This window comes from Myodes glareolus, chromosome 2 (assembly GCF_982192425.1).
Source record: "Myodes glareolus chromosome 2, mMyoGla1.1, whole genome shotgun sequence".
Taxonomy (NCBI): domain Eukaryota; kingdom Metazoa; phylum Chordata; class Mammalia; order Rodentia; family Cricetidae; genus Myodes; species Myodes glareolus.
Window position 1 is genome coordinate 106,746,577 of NC_142027.1, and position 6,334 is coordinate 106,752,910.

Below are 6,334 nucleotides of genomic sequence, written 5' to 3' on the forward strand. Positions count from 1 at the left end.
GAAAAAAAAATAAAAATAAAGCCAATTGTGGCAGTGCACACATTTAATCCTAGCACTTGGAAGGTAGAGGCAGGTGGATCTCTGAATTCCAGGCCAGCCTGGTTCTACAAAGTTAGTTTCAGGCCAGCCAGGGCTACACAGAGAAACCTTGTTCAAAATAATAATAATAATAATAATGTGAAATCAAACCTTTAAAACAATACTATATATGTATGTATGTATATATAAGTATATATAAGTATATATATATATATATATATATATCACAGAGATGAACACGTGCATTCACTCAGAAATTAACAATTGGTGGGTGGTAGTGGCACATGTCTTTAATCCCAGCACTCAGGAAGCAGAGGCAGCTGAATCTCTGTGAGTTCCAGGCCAGCCTGGTCTACAAGAGCCAGTTCAAGGAAAGGCTCCACAACTACAGAGAAACTCTGTCTCGAAAAAAGAAGAGAAATAGACAAAAAGACAGATGTGGTAGTGCACACTTTAAATTCCAACACAAAGGAGGCAGAAGAAGGTAGACCTTAGTGAGTTCAAGGTCACCCTGGTCTACATAGTAAGTTTCAGGAAAATCAGGGGTACACAGAGATACTCTGTCTCAAAACATACAGAAAGAAGAAGAAGAAGAAGAGGAAAAAGAAAGGAAGAAGCAGGAGGAGGAGGAGGAGTCAAAGATGTGTGGCAGAGAGAAAAGTAAGACCCAGTGTATTATTCAGGGTTCTCTTGAGTAAAGTAACAAAACTTATATATTCTGTCAATTATGTTTTAAATAAACACTGATTGGCCAGTAGCCAGGCAGTAAGTATAGGAGGTGAAACCAGACAGGAAGTAGAAGCAGGTCAATGAGAACAGGAGAATTCTGGGAAGGAGGAAACCCATTCCTGCCCAGTCCTGTCCAGACACTGAAGAAGCAGGATGTGACCTGCCCCACTGAAAAGTGTACTGAGCCATGTGGATAACATAGATAAAAATAAAGGCTTAATATGAGTTATAAGAGCTAATACAAAGTCTGAGTTAATGGGTCAATGAGTTTACATCTAATGTAGAAATCTGTGTGATTTTTCTTTGGACATAATGACTGCGGGAACCAGGCAAGACAGAAACCCCAACAAGCAGGCCCTCATGTTACAGTGTGTGTGTACATGTATGTATATATGTATGTATATATGTGTGTGTGTGTGATTTATATTCATATATACGCACACACACAGGGGATTTATTAGAAAGACTTAGAAGCTGTAACTTACAGTGTAATGAATTACAATGGCTGCTGGTGAATGGAAGGTCTAAGAATCCAGTAGCTGTTCAGTCCACTAGGCTGGATGTCTCAGATGGTTTTCAGTAAACACGAGACTTGCAAGGAAGTAGGCTGTACTGCCAGTGAAGGAATAAATGGACTTGCCAAAGAGGCAGGAGCAAGCAAGCAAAGAGCAAAGGATTCCTTCTTCCGTGTCCTTATATAAACTTCCACCAGAAGGCATGGATCTGAATAGAGGTGAGTCTCATCACCTCAAAAGATCTGAATTAGGGCTGGAGAGATGGCTCAGTGGTAAAGAGCATTGCCTGCTCTTCCAAAGGTCCTGAGTTCAACTCCCAGCAACCACATGGTGGCTCACAACCATCTGTATTGAGGTCTGGTGCCCTCTTCTGGCCTGCAGACATACACACCGACAGAATATTGTATACATAATAAATAAATAAATAAATAAATAAATAAATAAATAGATCTTTTTAAAAAAGATCTGGATTAAAGGTATGCCTTCCCACTGCGAAGATATGAATTAAAAGTGCATCTTCCCACTTAAGTAATCAAAAGTCCCCCATAGGTGTGCCCCTTCATTTTGGGGTTTCAGTTAATTCCAGAGATAGTAAGGCTGACAAGCAAGAATAACCATCACACTCCCCAAACTCCTTTTCAGTCATGGTGTTTTATCACAGGAATAGAAGCCATAGTAAAATAGGGTGGAAATGGATTGTTTCATGTTGGGGGATTGTGGGCCTGTACAACCAGCATGGCCTTGAACTCTTGATTCTGCTCCTCCTTCTCCCTCTCTTGCAGGTTGGAATTACAGATCAACGCTATCATACCTGGAGCGAGGTACCCAAGGAGAAAACTAAGTGGACTCGGGTTTAAGCCAATGGAAACTCTTTATTAGCTGACTGGGGACTGCGCTGGGGGTTTGGGATCCCAGTGTAGCCTTGAGTCTTTCTAAGGGTGAGCTTTTAAGCGTAAAAACCAAAACATGTTCTGGGTTGGTATACTTCAGTTGACAGGAACTGTTAGTCAGAAGCAGAATTACAGAAGCCATAAAAGCAAGGTTAGTACTTTTAGAGACTTCCCCAGAAGTTTGATTAGTTAGGTCTTTGTTTTCATTTTGACAGGTGGTGTTATCTATAAACTGAGCTTTATGGGCTAAACCTACTTCCATCGTGGAGTCAGTTGTAATAAAATCTGGGAGCCTTCAGAGATCTGGAGGCCTGTTACATTCCCCAGTCACATTAGTGGATGAGTCAAATTGTGGACTCACACTGCTCTAAAGTTTAGCTGGTCCTAAAAGCCATTAATTAGACTTAATTAATCCTTTGTTTTTCATAATTGGCCATAGAATTCAAGAAGCAAGATCCCCACTGTTAATTTCATCAGAATGAGAATTATAGATCCAGCCAGGGCTGACAGCAGAGTGGGTAGCCAGTGGGAACAAAAAAAAAAGAGAGAGAGAGAGAGATTCATACCAGTTATCTGATTTATGACTTTGTCTCTTTTCCTTGTGTTCCACGGTCCTTATTAAAATGTATTTTCCTGGGCTAGAGAGTTGGATCAGTGGTTAAGAGCACTGCTTGCTCTTCCAGAGGTCCTAAGCTCAATTCCCAGTGACCACATGGTCACTCACAACCATCTGTAATGAGATTTGGCACCCTCTCCTGACCAGAAGGCATACATGTAGACAGAACACTATATACATAATAAATAAATAAACAAACGTATTTTCCCATTATATAAATCATTAAGAGAAACATATTCAGTAAACCATCAGTACATTGCCAAAGTCCAGCTTCAGCCGCGTTCAGGTGCCAAAGAGGAGGTGTGGAGTGTTGGGGGAAAAGGGGGAACGAATGTAAATCTGAAGGTTCAGCAGCTGTATCTCTCAACCAAAGAGACTCTTTATTTATCTAGCATAATGACTACATAAGTCATTTAGCAAGTATCTGAGTCTCAGATCTCTTTCTCACTTCCCCATTAATGGTCAAGGTGAAAACGCAAAGTACAAATCAGACAGTTTTATCTGAAACAACACCTTCGGACAGCATCTGTCAAATCAGGAAATCTCGAGTTTTTCAGGGTCTGCAAAGTGTAGACTTTTATTTTTACAGCCCATTTCTAGGCTTGCTGTTCATGCAGTTACAACTTGTTAGACAGTCTGAAAATATTTTTACCTTAACCAAATTACTTGTAGAATCATTTGATATCTTCTAAAATGCAAGTTTAACAAAATCTCATTTAACTGGTTGGTTACAATATTTTTCAGTTTAGGGTTTTTTGCGGGGGGGGTATGAGACAGGGTTTCTCTGTGGCTTTGTATCCTGTCCTGAACTAGCTCCACTAGACCAGGCTAGCCTTGAACTCACAGGGACCCACCTGCCTCTGCCTCCCCAGTGCTGGGATTAAAGGAGTGCGCCACCACTGCCTGACTCAGTTTCTTAGTTTTATAATAGGGTCTGTTCTTTTTAAACACTCCCAGAAAGAAATATCCTGGTGTCTCATTGTTTTTCCATCAACCCATACTGTGGAGGGCCAGACCACATTCTCCATTGCTTCTAGGAACAAAGGTAGAGATTGACCTCTGTGACCCCAAGGTGTGGCGGTACACGCCTTTAGTCCTGTTGTCTGGGCAGCAGAGGCAGATTGACCTCTGTGACCTCAAGGCGTGGTAGTATACGCCTTTGGTCCCAATGCCTGGGAGGCAGAGACAAGCAGATCTCTGTGAGTTCAAGGTGATGTAGCACACGCCTTTAATCCCAGCGCACGTGCTTGGTAACTCTCTACCGCTGCGTCCCTGCCTACTCCCGAGGCATCATCTGGGATAATGGGCAGTGGACCCATCCAAGAGTGACACGTCAGAAGCGAGGACTGTTTCCTTTATAAGGGTTGGGTTCCATCTTATCTGGGTCTCCGCCATGTTGGCTGATGCCCGCTCTCCCAAGGGGCATTAAAGCTTTACTGCAGAAGTATCCTATGTGTACCGCGTGGTTCTTGCTGGCGAGACGGTAGCGCGGGACACCATACCATTTTTATTCCCCTGTATAGGCTCCAGTATAGGGCAGTGGATAAACTTGTGACATCTTATATCCAGAGCTGACCAAGGCATTTCTCAGAATCTACCCAACTGATACCACAATCCTTGGGGCACAAGGAAGACTCTTCTGTGACTCTCTTTTCAGGCCAAGACACCCTGTGTTCTACCGAAATGTAGAGGGTCTATAAAAACTGGCAAGTACTTGTACCCTCCCCCCAGTGTTAATCACACTGAGAGAGAATAAGACCACTATCAATTTTTTAAGTCAATTTTGAAGCAAGCTTTATTAAATATTGGCCAGAAGGATGAACACTAGCCAGGTTCGTACCTGGGATCCCCACAGAATGGCCTCGAGTTACTTTAGTCGGGTGCTTAGAAAGGCAAAACCCACAGGGCTATGTACTTCACACCTTCCCCAAATTGAGGGTGATCACACATTCTGTCTTGCTCATCCAATCAGAGGTGAGCACACATCCTGACATACTTCCTGCCTATGGACCCCTCTTAAGCCTAGAGCAGGTATTATACTAGAGCCCCCACGGAGAAATGTTGTAAAATCGAGGTCTCCTTTTACTCTCTGAGCAGGTGTTGCGGGACACTCTGTAGGGTCTCTGTAGATACCAGAGTTTTTAGAGTAACTCTGAAGGTGAGGCAAATAAGAAGTCCAGTTCAGCAGGACTCAGTTGCATGCATGGCTTGAAGCTTCCACAGCCTGACACCAAGCAGTTAATTTGAGGCATCTTGAAGTGCTGTACTATTTGGGGGAAAGTTTCCTGTGTGCACAAAGATGCAGAATTATATCAAAACTTTTTTCAAAGTTCGTGTCATGTATTTCATGAGGATGGACTCTTTGGATAGGGTACATGTGTTATGTTAAAGGTTTAGGGGAGGATCTGGTGCGGTCTCAGTCATACAGGTAGCTCAAGGATCACCTCGGATATTTGCCACCTCCATTCCCAACCTTCTGAGCAGGGAAACAGGTTACACATCTGTTGGAGGGAGGCTGTTTGTTTGTTTCCCAGCTGCCCAAACTCCCGAAATAACCACACAGAAACTGTATTAATCAAATCACTGCTTGACCAATTACTTAAGTATATTGGTCATATGTCTAGAATTAGCCCATCTCCATTATTTTATATTTTACCACGAGGCTCGTGGCCTACTTGCAAGGTTTCACCATGTTTGTCTCTGGCAGCTCCATGGCTTCTCCCCTGACTCTGTCTTTCTTCTTGCAGCATTTAGTTTAGTTTTCCCCACCTAGCTCTACTCTACCCTATCAGGCAAAGCCAGTTTCTTTATTAACCAATGGTATTCACAGCATACAGAGGGGAATCCCACATCACCTCTCCTTTTCTGTTTAAATAAAAAAGGAAGGCTTTAAACTTACCATAGTAAAATTACATGTAACAAGACAGATATTAAGCAAGAATTATAGTTATATATTTATATCTACTTTATCTTTTATCATAACTAAGGAAAACTATAACTAAATTCTTCAACTCCATGAAAGACTTCAGAAGTATATAAAATTACCTAAGTAAACAGGAAATGCATTGTAAGCAACTTCTGAAACTCTAGAAATGACAGAGACATCTTGCTACCTGGACAGTCATCCAAAATTCTTTTGTAGCATTGGGGCACCCATCTTCAGCCTACAAGCCCATAGTATCCAGCAGACTTTTCCATGAAGCAGGATATTTCAAAGACAGTTCTGCCTATATTGGCATTTTGCTTGTCACTTCGTTCCGTATCCTGCAGAATGTCTAGCAGACTCTTCCATGACGTAGGAACCCCAAAGGATCGTCTCACCTTTAGGCAAATTTAGCAGATATTTCTCTGTGGGTCCTGCATAGACAGTTCAAACAGCATAATATCAAGCAGGACAGACAAGAGCAGTTTCTTGCCCAATGGCTAGCAAACTTCACAAGGAGCGCCTTTTTGATACTCATCTTCCTCTTGAAGTAATTGGTGCTGCTGGGAGCAGATGTGTCTCACCATGAAAAGTCCTAACTTCTTAAAACATTTTAAATGCC